Source organism: Oncorhynchus mykiss, chromosome 12, assembly GCF_057628025.1.
Source record: "Oncorhynchus mykiss isolate SJ-2025 chromosome 12, ASM5762802v1, whole genome shotgun sequence".
Classification (NCBI taxonomy): Eukaryota; Metazoa; Chordata; class Actinopteri; order Salmoniformes; family Salmonidae; genus Oncorhynchus; species Oncorhynchus mykiss.
This window is the reverse complement of record NC_143033.1, coordinates 85,008,629-85,023,332: the sequence shown is the minus strand read 5'-3', so window position 1 is coordinate 85,023,332 and position 14,704 is coordinate 85,008,629. Positions and strand designations below refer to the sequence as shown.

Genomic DNA, 14,704 nt, shown 5'->3' with positions numbered 1-14,704 from the left:
ACGCGTTGGATACAGGGAATGTCAAGGTGCATCTACACAAGAGAGGTGCAGTACTTAATTGTATAAGAAATATATATATAATAAGAAAGACTAGCCTACATATTTAATACAGTTATTTAAGTTATTAATCGTCCTGCCTGTCCTGACTCCGAGACAAGGGAAAATAATCCTATTCAACCAGACTGGTCTCAATTAATGGGAGAAGGTTCATTTTCTGTTGTCGTTTGTTGTAAATTCTCATCCCTTCCAGCCGTGCGCGCGTGTTTATTAGTGGCCTACGCATGCCTGGAGAAACGGACATGTTTCTATTAGATATCTATATTTATCCTCAACGATTCGTATTTACACGAAATAGTTTACTAGGCCTATGTTTCGTGAATGATTTTTCAATCACCCAATTTCGGTGGTTGTATTTTTCCATCTGGCCAGGTAAGATGAACGGGCTCAGCTTTCTTAGGTCGGGAAAACACGGCACTGTGGTACAAGCGCCGAAAAGGGTGAATCAATTTGAGAGAGAGAGAGAGAGGGCGGGTTGGAGAGCGAGAGAAAGGACGAGAGTGAGAGAGGGAGAGGGGAGAGAAGACGTTGACTATAGGCTACGCCTCTGCAGTTTAAGGAATATATTAAAAAGAAAGGTAAGATTCATTAAATGGTATCAGAGTATAAGGGACGTTATTCGTGTGTCGCATGTTAAACAAATCCCGTGGTTTGACTTTGGATTCTCAGCTTTCATAAGGCGGCGTTGGGGTATGACCAGCCTATTCTTTATCTGCTGAATAGTTTTCGCTGTTCCAATATATTTAATTTGCGGTTGTCGTTAACGAAATGAATGCGGTGGTGTCTGTATGTGTGGGTTTGTGCGCTCGTTCGTCTGTGCACGCACAGTAAACTGATAAATGTTAAGGCTATTGCTTTAATAAGGACCGCGTTTCAGAGTTGATAGGACGGAATATCAACCATGTTTATGGAAAGAAACAAGCGGATAGCCTACATTATCGTCCTGAAATGTGAGGGGTTTTGGCGCCTTTAACCATGAATTGTGGCGAGACGATACATTTAATTTGGTGAGAGTGCGTACGAATGAAACAGGAAAGTCAAGTGATTCGTGTACTTCATACTTAATTCATAAGAAGACATATGCGCGTCTCGTTAAATTGCCTGTTTCTGACATTGGTGTCGTGTCTTTGGCAAATGGCATTGATAACAATTGATAAATGCACAGGACAGTAGCCTAATTTAAAAATAATAATAATAATTGCCTATAATTAAAATAATTGTATTGTTATGGCTCGTATTTCACAGTTCTGCTGAGTAGCCGAATGTGTGGCTTATTAAATATTTCCTATTCAATAGGCCAATAGTTCCGAGAAAAAGTTACTAGGCTATACCCACTGGGTACAGACGTCTGTCTATTCCACGTTGGTTCAACGTAATTTCACTGAAATAACGTGGAAGCAACGTTGAGTCAACCAGTGTGTGCACAGTGGGTACTATTAAGCCACATTATTTGCGGTCATCTGTTTCGTTTGGTTATTCTCTCTTGACTATGATTAGTGTCCCCAAATAGTGTGAATAATGCGGAGGCACCTTACGCGGCACATGACTGAGGCATGCAGGTTAAGCCACTATAACTGTGGCCCACAGAGGAGCCCCTCTGATTGAGAACAAGGAGCAGATAGATTAGGGTTGATGAATGAAGATCTACCGCCTCTATCTGCAACACAACGATACGGTTACGAGCGGATTGAAATGCTGATGTGCAGCAGTGTGTTTTGGGTGGGCAGTCTGGCAGAATGAGATTGCTGCCTGGCACAGCAGTCAGTCGGTACAGTTTGATTTCGTGAGCTTATGATAGGGGCTAAGTTATTAATGGGGCGTTAGGGGGCAAAGTGGAGCAATGGGCAGGATTAGATTGAGGGTGAAGTGTGTTGTGCGATGGGTGGTTAGGCTAGAATGGGGGAGAGGAGAGTGCTTTAAAAGAGGCCCTTCAAGCACTGGTCCTGGGCCAGTTCTGCCTCAGCTGGTGGTGGATGGCTGAAGTTGGATTTCAGCCCCAAGCTAATTTTGGAGCAGTGCTCAGAGGCATTTCTGTTTGGGATATGACTGGGGAAAAGCTGCCATTCTGAGAATGAAAAGTTATTTAATTGTGGAGTTGGACTTAAGGGTTAAATATATGAAATAGAGAGCAATGGACAGAACAAGTTAATAAACCAATAAATACACAACTTTAGAGAGAATATTTTCCCCAAGAAACCCCAAGTAGTGAGCAAAACAAACATTTTTTAAAATCATTTTCTACATGTGTCTGACTTTACACTCATCTCTGGTCCACTCAATCGTCCAAACCTCATCCACTGCTGGTCTTAAACATAGACCCCATAAACCAGTCTCACTGCTCTTACATCTGTGGAGATAGTGGAACTTGTTTTCATTAAACATTGGCGCCATGTCAGATTTGATGCTTGTTAGTACCTAGTGTATCACTGCTTCACTCTTAATTGCTCAGTGAATGACTGTGATGTATGCCATTATAACTACAAGCCTCTGTGCTTATTCTTAACCATTTGGCTTGTAACTACAGATGTAAAAATTTAAGATGACGTTAAGTTTTTTATGTTTCTCTTATAGCAGATTTGTGCTCAGATCAAACGGGGCCTGTTAGTACATGTGAGGTGGAGCTGTGTGGGTAATCGAAGTGCACATCCCTCTCCTTTCCACTCATAGGACCAGTACAAGTCACAGAGTGGCCCTGGGAGGAGGAGAAGGATGTTACTTTAAATATCACATTAGAGACAGGGCCTTTTAGCCAAGGGCAGGGTTTTAAAAAGATCAAGACATCTCATAGCTGTAAAGACAAGGATAAATCTAGCTCTTCAAACACACACAAGTGGTTCTTTCCCTTCCTTCATTCATTCCTTCCCTCCCATCCCCCCATCAAAGATATTCCCTAAAAATGTCCTTGAGATGAATTTAAATGGATTAAACCCAGACTGGGTCAAAAGGTGACCAATAGCAAGTGGTGGACAGTCAGAGGTAAACAAGAACATTATTTATTAAGCATTGTCCTCTATGGATTGAAGGGTTTAGACATCATTTCCTCGGGCTTCACACTCCAAGCAAATCCAGAAGCCTGCTACACTGAATTAGTAAAGGCCTTGGAACTGTTAGGGATCTGTCATGTAGCTGTGCCCAGGCTGCCCCATAATCCTTTTCAGTATTGACAGTGCACAGCCATTGTCACCTCTTTACCTAATATGCGTGTTATTAAAATTAAACAATGTCATGATTCACAAGGAAAGGTTAACTCAGATTACTTAATAGCGTGCAAGTGGAATATTTTATTCAAGACATAGTTGACCTGCTGTAGGACATCCCATGAATTTGAACTCTTACCCCATTCACCCAAACTGAGTTGTTGTTGTTAAGGAGCACTGCTCAGAATTGACATAATTTTGTTTTGAATAAGATCTCACTAGATTTTATTATAGAGCTCACTAGATTTTAATATAGAGCTCACTAGATTTGAATATAGAGCTCACAAGATTTTAATGTAGAGCTCGCTAGATTTTTATGTAGAGCTCGCTAGATTTTTATGTAGAGCTTGCTAGATTTTAATATGGAGCTTGCTAGATTTTGATATAGAGCTTGCTAGATTTTAATATAGGGCTCAGCTAGATTTTAATATAGATTTGAATATAGAGCTTGCTAGATTTTAATACAGAGTTCACAAGATTTTGATATAGAGCTCACTAGATTCCAATATAGAGCTCAATAGATTTTAATATAGAACTAACTAGACTTTAATATAGAGCTCACTAGATTTTGATATAGAGCTCGCAAGATTTTAATATAGAGCTCACAAGCTTTTAATATAGATCTCACAAGCTATTAATATAGAGCTCACTAGATTTCAATGTAGAGCACTAGATTTTGATATAGAGCTTGCTAGATTTTTATATAGAGCTTGCTAGATTTTAATATAGAGCTTGCTAGATTTTAATATAGAGCTCCATAGATTTTAATATAAATCTCACTAGAATTTAACATAGAGCTCACTAGATTTTAACAAAGAGCTGACTAGATTTTAAAAGAGAGCTCACGAGATTTTAACATAGAGCTCACGAAATTTTAACATAGAGCTCACAAGATTTTAACATAGAGCTCACTAGATTTTAACGTAGAGCTCACTAGATTTTAATGTAGAGCTTGCTAGATTTTTATATAAAGCTTGCTAGAATTGAATATAGATCTCACTAGATTTTAATATAGATCTCACTAGATTTTAGTATAGAGATCGCTAGATTTTAAAATAGAGATCGCTAGATTTTAATATAGGGCTCAGCTAGATTTTACTATATAGCTCACTATATTGTAATATACAGATTGCTAGATTGTAATATAGATTTTTAATATAGAGCTTGCTAGATTTTAATACAGTTTCCAAGATTTTATTATAGAGCACACTATATTTTGATATAGAGCTCAATAGATTTTCATATAGAACTAACTAGATTTAAATATAGAGCTTGCTAGATTTGAGTATAGAGCTCACTAGATTTGAATATAGAGCTCGCTAGATTTGAATTTAGAGCTCGCTAGCTTTTAATATAGAGCTCGCTAGCTTTCAATATAAATTTCACTAGATTTTAATGTAGAGCTTGCTAGATTTCAATATAGAGCTTGCTAGATTTCAATATAGAGCTTGCTAGATTTAATATAGAGCTTGCTAGATTTTAAAATAGAGGTCGCTAGATTTTAATATAGAGGTCGCTAGATTTTATTATAGGGCTCAAATAGATTTTACAGTAGAGGTCACTAGATTTTAATATACAGATTGCTAGATTTTAATATTGGGCTCAGCTAGATTTGAATATAGATTTGAACATAGAGTTTGCTAGATTTTAATACAGACTTCAGAAGATTTCATTATAGAGCTCACTAGATTTTTATGTAGAGCTCACTAGACTTTAATATAGAGCTCACTAGACTTTAATATAGAGCTCACTAGACTTTAATATAGAGCTCACAAAATTTGAAAATAGAGCTCACTAGATTTTAATATTGAACTTGATATATTTTGATATCGAGCTCACTAGATTTTAATATAGAGCTCACAAGATTTTAATATAGATCTCAGTAGATTTTAATATAGAGCTCACTAAATTTGAATATAGAGCTCGCTAGATTTGAATATAGAGCTCACTAGATTTGAATATACAGATTGCTAGATTTTAATATGACACTCATCTAGATTTTAATGTAGAGCTCGCTAGATTTTAATATGGAGCTTGCTAGATTTTGATATAGAGCTTGATAGATTTTAATATAGAGCTCACTAGATTTGGAAATAGAGCTCAATAGATTTTCACATAGAACTAACTAGATTTGAATATAGAGCTCGCTAGATTTGAATATAGAGCTCACTAGATTTGAATATAGAGCTCACTAGATTTGAATATAGAGCTCGCTAGATTTTAATTTAGAGCTCGCTAGCTTTTAATATAGAGCTCGCTAGCTTTCAATATAAATCTCACTAGATTTTGATGTAGAGCTCACTAGATTCTAATATAGAGCTCACTAAACTTTAATACAGAGCTCACTAGACTTTAATATAGAGCTCACTAGACTTTAATATAGAGCTCACTAAATTTGAATATAGAGCTCACTAGATTTTAATATTGAACTTGATATATTTTGATATCGAGCTCACTAGATTTTAATATAGAGCTCACAAGATTTTAATATAGATCTCAGTAGATGTTAATATAGAGCTCACTAAATTTGAATATAGAGCTCGCTAGATTTTAATATACAGATTGCTAGATTTTAATATATATTTGAATATAGAGCTTGCTAGATTTTAATAGAGTTCACAAGATTTTATTATAGAGCTCACTAGATTTTATTATAGAGCTCACTAGATTTTAATATAGATCACAGTGGATTTTAATATGGAGCTCGCTAGATTTTTATATAGACCTTGTTAGATTTGAATATAGAGCTTGCTAGATATGTATATAGAGCTCGCTAGATTTGAATATAGTGCTCTCTAGATTTTAATATATAGCTTGGTAGATTTTAATATATAGCTTGGTAGATTTTAATATACAGCTTGATAGATTTTAATATACAGCTCGCTAGATTTTAATTTAGAGCTCGCTAGCTTTTAATATAGAGCTCGCTAGCTTTCAATATAAATCTCACTAGATTTTGATGTAGAGCTCACTAGATTCTAATATAGAGCTCACTAAACTTTAATACAGAGCTCACTATACTTTAATATAGAGCTCACTAGACTTTAATATAGAGCTCACTAAATTTGAATATAGAGCTCACTAGATTTTAATATTGAACTTGATATATTTTGATATCGAGCTCACTAGATTTTAATATAGAGCTCACAAGATTTTAATATAGATCTCAGTAGATTTTAATATAGAGCTCACTAAATTTGAATATAGAGCTCGCTAGATTTTAATATAGTGCTCTCTAGATTTTAATATATAGCTTGGTATATTTTAATATATAGCTTGGTAGATTTTAATATACAGCTTGATAGATTTTAATATACAGCTCGCTAGATTTTAATTTAGAGCTCGCTAGCTTTTAATATAGAGCTCGCTAGCTTTCAATATAAATCTCACTAGATTTTGATGTAGAGCTCACTAGATTCTAATATAGAGCTCACTAAACTTTAATACAGAGCTCACTAGACTTTAATATAGAGCTCACTAGACTTTAATATAGAGCTCACTAAATTTGAATATAGAGCTCACTAGATTTTAATATTGAACTTGATATATTTTGATATCGAGCTCACTAGATTTTAATATAGAGCTCACAAGATTTTAATATAGAGCTCGCTAGATTTTAATATACAGATTGCTAGATTTTAATATAGATTTGAATATAGAGCTTGCTAGATTTTAATAGAGTTCACAATATTTTATTATAGAGCTCACTAGATTTTATTATAGAGCTCACTAGATTTTAATATAGGTCACAGTGGATTTTAATATGGAGCTCGCTAGATTTTTATATAGACCTTGTTAGATTTGAATATAGAGCTTGCTAGATATGTATATAGAGCTCGCTAGATTTGAATATAGTGCTCTCTAGATTTAAATATATAGCTTGGTAGATTTTAATATATAGCTTGGTAGATTTTAATATACAGCTTGGTAGATTTTAATATACAGCTCGCTAGATTTTAATGCAGAGCTCAATCAATTTTAATATTGAGCTCACTAGATTTTAATATAGAGATCACTCGATTTTAATATAGATCTCACTAGATTTTGATATGGAGCTAACTAGATTTTAATATAGATCTCACTAGATTTTGATATGGAGCTAACTAGATTTGAATATAGATCTCACTAGATTTTGATATGGAGCTAACTAGATTTTAATATATAGCTCGCTAGATTTTTAGTTATACAGTAAAGAATAAAGGAACATCACTGTGTTAGCAAGCCCACAGATTCCACACAAGCCCCTGGTTGGCTGTTTGCTCCAGGAAGAGAAGAGCGGACAGGTCAACTATGCCCAGTTGGCAGACTAATTTGAACTGCCAAAACCAAGCTGAGAGTCATAACTTTGTTTTGGTTCACACATTAAGTGTGGGATGGGAGATTTCAGTCATATGAGAAATCAGGCCAGCCTGCACTTTCATTTCAGAGTCACATCACTGCATAACTGATGAGGCAGATGAAAACAAGCAAACAGGAACAGGGGAGATTACACCTGTACACCTTGCCAAGAGCAAAGCTGTCTGGGACTGGGAGATAATGCCTTAACCTCTCAGGGCTCTTGTCACCTGAATCAAGGGCTTTCAGACTTGAGCATTGTCAATCAGCACAGTTCTGTTCACCATTTTGGAATGTTATGTTAGAGAGACAATACCACAGTAAGATGTGTGTATTTTACTGTATAAATGTGGTCGTGTGTGTGGGTGGATGTGGTTGTGTGAGTGTGAGAGAGAGACACTTTTGACTTTTTAAAAGAAAATAGGGGGATATAGATGAGACTGGCACTATTCTCAATAGGGCAAGAAGTTGGCTGATCTCTATGTAGGCTGGGATTGTCATTGATTGATAGCAGCCCAACTTGCTGGTGTCAACAGGATGGAGGTTGAAGTTGACTGCTAGCATGCTGGAGAGACTTGCTGATCAGCTATGATAGGCTGAATTTGTGGGAACAACCTAGGGCTGTCCCTGAATAATGCAGTGTGATGAACCGCATGGCATTACAGCCTCTGTTATCATGTCACACATATCAGCGTTTCTCCCCTCATGTGCCTATACATTGTCCTAACCACAGGAGGGAAGGACAAAGATCTAGGTTTCCTTTTGCATGATCTGGCATCACTTCAATCTTAATAACCAGAGTCTGGATATTGCATGAGCACTGACTGACCCATTCTCAGCAGAGCTGCTAAGCCGCCTGCCACTGATGACAGAGCAGATATAATCAGCTGTGATTGGTTTGATTGAGTGTCCAGCCTTGGCCTGGGTGTCGGCCCTTATGGGGCCATGATGACTGGCATTAATAATTGAATAATAGTTGGGGAGAATGACAATGGTTAATGATATCAAATGAATACCATAATCCATTGAGTTGACACCATTAGAAATAGTGGAATTTCCCCTGGGGGGGATGTGCTCATGTCTATGTCCCTTACAGCAGGGGAGTCTGGGTAGAGACTGGGAGCCATAAATGGGTTACCTTCTTGTGTTAATGAAAGGTACTGTGGGAGTGACAGTGGTCGGCTCTACTAGACCGCTGGGTAGGGACCACTGGGTAGGGGCCGCTGGGTTGGGACCGCTAGGTAGGGACCGCTGGGTAGGGACCGCTGGGTTGGGACCGCTAGGTAGGGACCACTGGGTAGGGACCGCTACATTGGGACCGCTGGCTTGGGACCGCTGGGTTGGGACTGCTAGGTAGGGACCGCTGGGTAGGGACCGCTGTGTAGGGACCGCTGGGTAGGGATCGCTGGGTAGGGACCGCTGGGTAGGGACCGCTGGGTAAGGACTGCTGGGTTGGGACCGCTGTGTAGGGACCGCTGGGTAGGGACCGCTGGGTAGGGACCGCTGGGTAGGGACCGCTAGGTAGGGACTGCTGGGTAGGGACCGCTGGGTAGGGACCGCTGGGTAGGGACCGCTGGGTAGGGAACGCTGGGTAGGGACCGCTGTGTAGGGACCGCTGGGTAGGGACCGCTGTGTAGGGACCGCTGTGTAGGGACCGCTGGGTAGGGACCGCTGGGTAGGGACCGCTGTGTAGGGACCGCTGGGTAGGGACCGCTGTGTAGGGACCGCTGGGTAGGGACCGCTGGGTAGGGACCGCTAGGTAGGGACCGCTGGGTAGGGACCGCTGGGTAGGGAACGCTGGGTAGGGACCGCTGGGTAGGGATTGGGGGCCATAGATGGTTTTCCTTCATCTGCTCCATGGGAGTGACAGTGGTCGGCTCTATTAGACCGCTGGGTAGGGACTGCCGGGTAGGGACCGCCGGGTAGGGACAGCTGGGTAGGGACTGCTGGGTAGGGATTGGGGGCCATAGATGGTTTTCCTTCATCTGCTCCATGGGAGTGACAGTGGTCGGCTCTATTAGACCGCTGGGTAGGGACCGCCGGGTAGGGACCGCCGGGTAGGGACCGCCGGGTAGGGACCGCCGGGTAGGGACCGCCGGGTAGGGACCGCCGGGTAGGGACCGCTGGGTAGGGACCGCTGGGTAGGGACAGCTGGGTAGGGACTGCTGGGTAGGGACCGCTGGGTAGGGACAGCTGGGTAGGGACTGCTGGGTAGGGATTGGGAGCCATAGATGGTTTTCCTTCATGTGCTCCATGGGAGTGAGAGTGGTCGGCTCTATTAGACCGCTGGGTAGGGACCGCCGGGTAGGGACAGCCGGGTAGGGACCGCTGGGTAGGGACCGCTGGGTAGGGACAGCTGGGTAGGGACTGCTGGGTAGGGACCGCTGGGTAGGGACAGCTGGGTAGGGACTGCTGGGTAGGGATTGGGAGCCATAGATGGTTTTCCTTCATGTGCTCCATGGGAGTGAGAGTGGTCGGCTATACTATAAGGTTCAACCATGTGTTAGTAAAGCCAGTCGCATAATGGAACGCGATCATGCTGCTGCTCACTCATGTGTCACATGGGTGACTGGAAGCGGGAGGGTTACGGTTGGATCGTGTTATTAAAAATTGGTTGGGTAATGAAAGCAGTCAGTTTTACATGGTTTGGTCGTATATTGGCTAAGCCGGTTGGGTGATGGTAGTGGGGTGGGGGACTTTGGTTAGATCACGTGTTAGTAAATGTGGTAGGTAATGAAAGCAGTCAGTTTTACATGGTTTGGTCGTATATTGGCTAAGCCGGTTGGGTGATGGTAGTGGGGTGGGGGACTTTGGTTAGATCACGTGCTAGTAAATGTGGTAGGTAATGAAAGCAGTCAGTTTTACATAGTTTGGTCGTATATTGGCTAAGCCGGTTGGGTGATGGTAGTGAGGTGGGGGACTTTGGTTAGGTCACGTGTTAGTAAATGTGGTGGGTAATGAAAGCGGTCAAGCTTTCAGTGACCATTCTTCTTTGGAGCCATGGCAGCTTGGCTGCATCAAGGCACAATATCTTGAGGGAGTTTGTTTCGGGTCAGTGGCAACATAAGAGCTCAATACAGCCATGCAAAGTCAGACAAACTGAGGCTAGGGGCTTTTCCTCTGTCTGCTTGACTGGCTGTGTGTGATCAGAGAGCACTACAGTTAGCGCCTGCATGCCTGCGAGGATGTTGATGATGATGATGTTTATTACAGTGTAATGGTGATGATGATAATGGTAGTAATGCAGCAACTAGACATTGCAATGATCTTGCCATGATTATGATGACCACAAAGCATCATGGGGTGGCAGGTAGCCTAATGGTCAACAGCATTGGGCCAGTAACCGAAAGGTCGCCAACTAGTTGAAAAATCTGTTGATGTGCTCTTGAGCAAGGCACTTAACCCGAATTGCTCTGGATAAGAGAATCTGCTTAATGACTAAAATGTGTGGTATTTTACCAAGTGGTATTTTTGGTTGACCGTTTGGTAAGGTCACTGTTTGGTGAGGTCACTCCAACAATGCTCAACAAGTTGAGTGGGAACATGACTGAGAAGGACACATAGGCAGAGGGCTACACATCCAGGCTGGTGATGTCACAGGGAGAATGTGACAGTGGGGGAGAGAAGCCCCCAGTGTCTCCTAGTAGAGCTCTCTGAAGGCCAGAGAGGAGCAGGCAGGCTGCAGTTAGTGACGTCATACATGATTACTGCAATAAATCACAGATTCTGCCCTATGGTTAGGAAGGATGATTATTCTGAGTGCCATGGTGAACAACACGCACGCCTTTATTATTTTATCTCTTCTCAGAGGTCTGCTCGATGGGGTTATACGGAGACTGTTGACTCAGTTGTACTCATTTATTTATATATTTTGCTACTCTTGCATTTTTTTCTCTCCTAGTTTTTTACTGGGTGCAGCAGCACCAGTGAGTGAGTGCCCCAGCCCCCAGGCCAGGCCCCAGTCCTCAGTGTGAAGTGATGGAGCTGCCCCGTGTTGGGAACTGCAGAGCCAGGCGACGGACACCCCTGCTGCTGATGTGACGGAGACACGCAAGATGGTGAGTGAGCAGGTTACTATGGCAACCAGAGTCTGCGCGAGCGCTTCTATTTCGCACAGCGTGGGAGAGAGGGGTGGAGAGAGATCGTGGAGAGGGGAATGGTGCAGAAACCAGCGGAGGAGAGAGGAGAGGTGTGGAAAGAGCAGTCGGACTGAAAGGAGTGAGGAGAGAGAGACACAAGCATTATATGAAGAGAGGATTGAAAGATCAGAGGAAAAGAAGAGGGATGATAGAGGGAGTGGATGGAGTAAAACTAAGTGAGATGTGAATTATGGGGTGAGACCAAGAAGGCATGATAGAACAGTAAAGCAGAAGGAAGGGATGACAGGGACGTGTCCTGTGATAAAAAGGTGCCCTGCTGTCAGGTATTACAAGCTTGTTTCTTTCCTGTTTACTCCTCCAAATTCTCAGCCAATACCTTTTTCACTCCATATAAAGTACGTTTTACATGTTTCTCTCTCTCACTGTCCCTCAATTCATCCACCTATCCCTCCATCGCTCTCTCTCTGTATCTGTCTCTAACTCTCGTAATGATTTGGTTGGCACGGCACTCTGCTGTGATAAAGACTGACATGGTGTCAGTCTTGGTGACTGGTCTCCATGGAGACGTCCATCTGTCAGTCTGTGTCAGTGTTTCCTAGGCGAATCCTTATCGTGTTTCTCAGTGAGGGTGTTTATCTGTCTGTGTATTAGTCAGTGTGTCAGTCATAGAGCATGCTGGGGCAAGGCCTGGATGGATGGGGGAGTGTTACTTATCACACAAAACATATACACACACAAATACACACACACACACTATGCTTATTCGTCCAAAAATTCACACAATCTCACACAGCACTGTAGGATCTTAACGCACACACATATGAAATGTGTTATGACACATACACAAACATTCACATGCCACACACTCCCAAACACACACACTATGCCGTCACACATAAGGACATACATTTAAAAATGCACATATAGCACTGTATACACACAGAATGTTACACACATAGAATGTAGACACACACAGAATGTGACACACATAGAACAAGTGAGGATAAATGCACAAACACTCACACAAACACATTCTATGCATTCTGTAAAACACATCATATTTTAACCCCACAGAAACAATCCTACACGCATGCTTGCGTGCCTTTCCCCTGCAGTGGAAAAGGCAACTTGAAAAACAAGGTTTGACGGAAAAAATGCTGAAGCAAGTTCTCACAAAAATAGCTTGGAGCAACAAGCAGTGCTGAGCTCTGCTGTGTGCGGAGGGGGCTTTGAACAGAGCCGGTGAAAGGGTGCCGTTTACATGGCTCTGTAAATGGCTGAGAGACATTTTGATTAACGGCTGACTCCGGCTTCCCCCTCAGTGCACAGGAATTGAGTGTATCAACATGCTTAACACCCTTAAATACGGATTAATTGTTCACAAAATCGGCATCTCGCAACTAAGGCTCCGGAACAGAGCGGACAGTGATCATTTGAAGAGGAACGTTGGTTCACCTACAGTGCCTTCAGAAAGTATTCGTACCTCTTGATTTATTCCACATTTAGTTGTGTTACAGCCTGAATTCAAAATTGATTAAATAGATTTATTTCTCATCCATCTACACACAATACCCCATACTGACAAAATGAAAACATGTTTTTAGAAATGTAAGCAAATGTATTGAAAATGAAATACCGAAATATCTCATTTCAAGCATTCACATCCCTTTGCTATGACACTCCAAATTGAGTTCAGGTGCATCCAATGTCCTTTGATCATCCTTGAGATGTCACGACAACTTGGAGTCCACCTGTGCCCAATTCAATTGTTTGGACATGATTTATAAAGAAACACACCACTCTAAGGTCCCACAGTTGACAGTGCATGTCAGAGCAGAATAAATACCAGAAAGTCCAAGGAACTGTCTGTACATCTCCAAGATTGTGATGAGGCGCATATCTGGGGAAGGGTATACCACAATTTGTAGAGTGTTGAACGTTTCCAAGAGCACAGTGGTCTCCATCATTGGGTGGGTGGGGGGGCTTCTTATAGCTGGCCGTCTGACCAAACTGAGCAACCGGACCAGAAGGACCTCTCTGACAGAACTACAGAGTTCCTTGGCTGAGATGGCAGAACCTGCCAGAAGGACAACAGTCTTTACAGCACTTCACCAATCTGGGCTTTATGGGAGAGTGGCCAGACGGAAGCCACTTCTGAGAGAAAGGCACATGACAGCATGCCTGGATTTGCAAAAAGGCACGTGAAACACTGACAGCATAAGGCAAAGATTGTGTGGTCTAATAAGAGAAAAACGTAACTCTTTGGCCTGAATGCAAAGCGCTATGACTGGAGAAAGCCAGGCACTGCTCATATAACACCATTCCTACCTTGACGCATGGTGGTGGCAGCATCATGCTATGGGGATGCTTTTCATCGCCAGGGAGACTGGTAAGGATAGAGGGGGAAATGAATGGAGCCAAATACAGGCCAATCCTTAACACCATGAAGTTCAAGGAACTGTCCATACTTCTCCAAAATAGAATTGTGATGAGGTATATATCTGGGGAAGGGTATAAAACAATTTCTAGTGTGCTTCAGAGTGCAAACGACCATATCAAATCAAATTTATTTATATAGCCCTTCGTACATCAGCTGATATCTCAAAGTGCTGTACAGAAACCCAGCCTAAAACCATAGACTGGGGCGAAGATTTATGTTCCAACAGGAGAAGGACCCCAAGCATACAGCCAAAGCAACGCTGGAATGGCTTCAGAACAAGAATCTGAAAGTCCTTGAGTGGCCCAGCCAAAGCCCAGACTTGAATCCCATTGAAAATCTGTGGAAAGACATCTGCAAGGAAGAATGGGAGAAAATCCCCAAATCCAGATGACTCAAAGCTGAGACAGACATACCCAAGATGACTCAAAGCTGAAACAGACATACCCAAGACGACTCAAAGCTGAGACAGACATACCCAAGATGACTCAAAGCTGAGACAGACATACCCAAGACGACTCAAAGCTGAGACAGACATACCCAAGATGACTCAAAGCTGAGACAGACATACCCAAGAC

At 41.8% G+C, this 14,704-nt stretch overlaps 1 protein-coding gene across 1 annotated transcript in view; it reads left to right on the top strand.

Annotated features, from left to right (window-relative positions):
- Positions 1 to 239: 239 nt before the first annotated feature.
- Positions 240 to 14,704, top strand: part of LOC110538611 (leucine-rich repeat-containing protein 4B) — a 36,792-nt gene continuing 22,327 nt past the window's right edge. The window contains exons 1-2 of the mRNA XM_021625536.3: positions 240 to 635; positions 11,491 to 11,647. The gene's annotated coding sequence lies outside the window, so the exon portion shown is untranslated. The remainder of the gene's footprint in view (positions 636 to 11,490; positions 11,648 to 14,704) is intronic.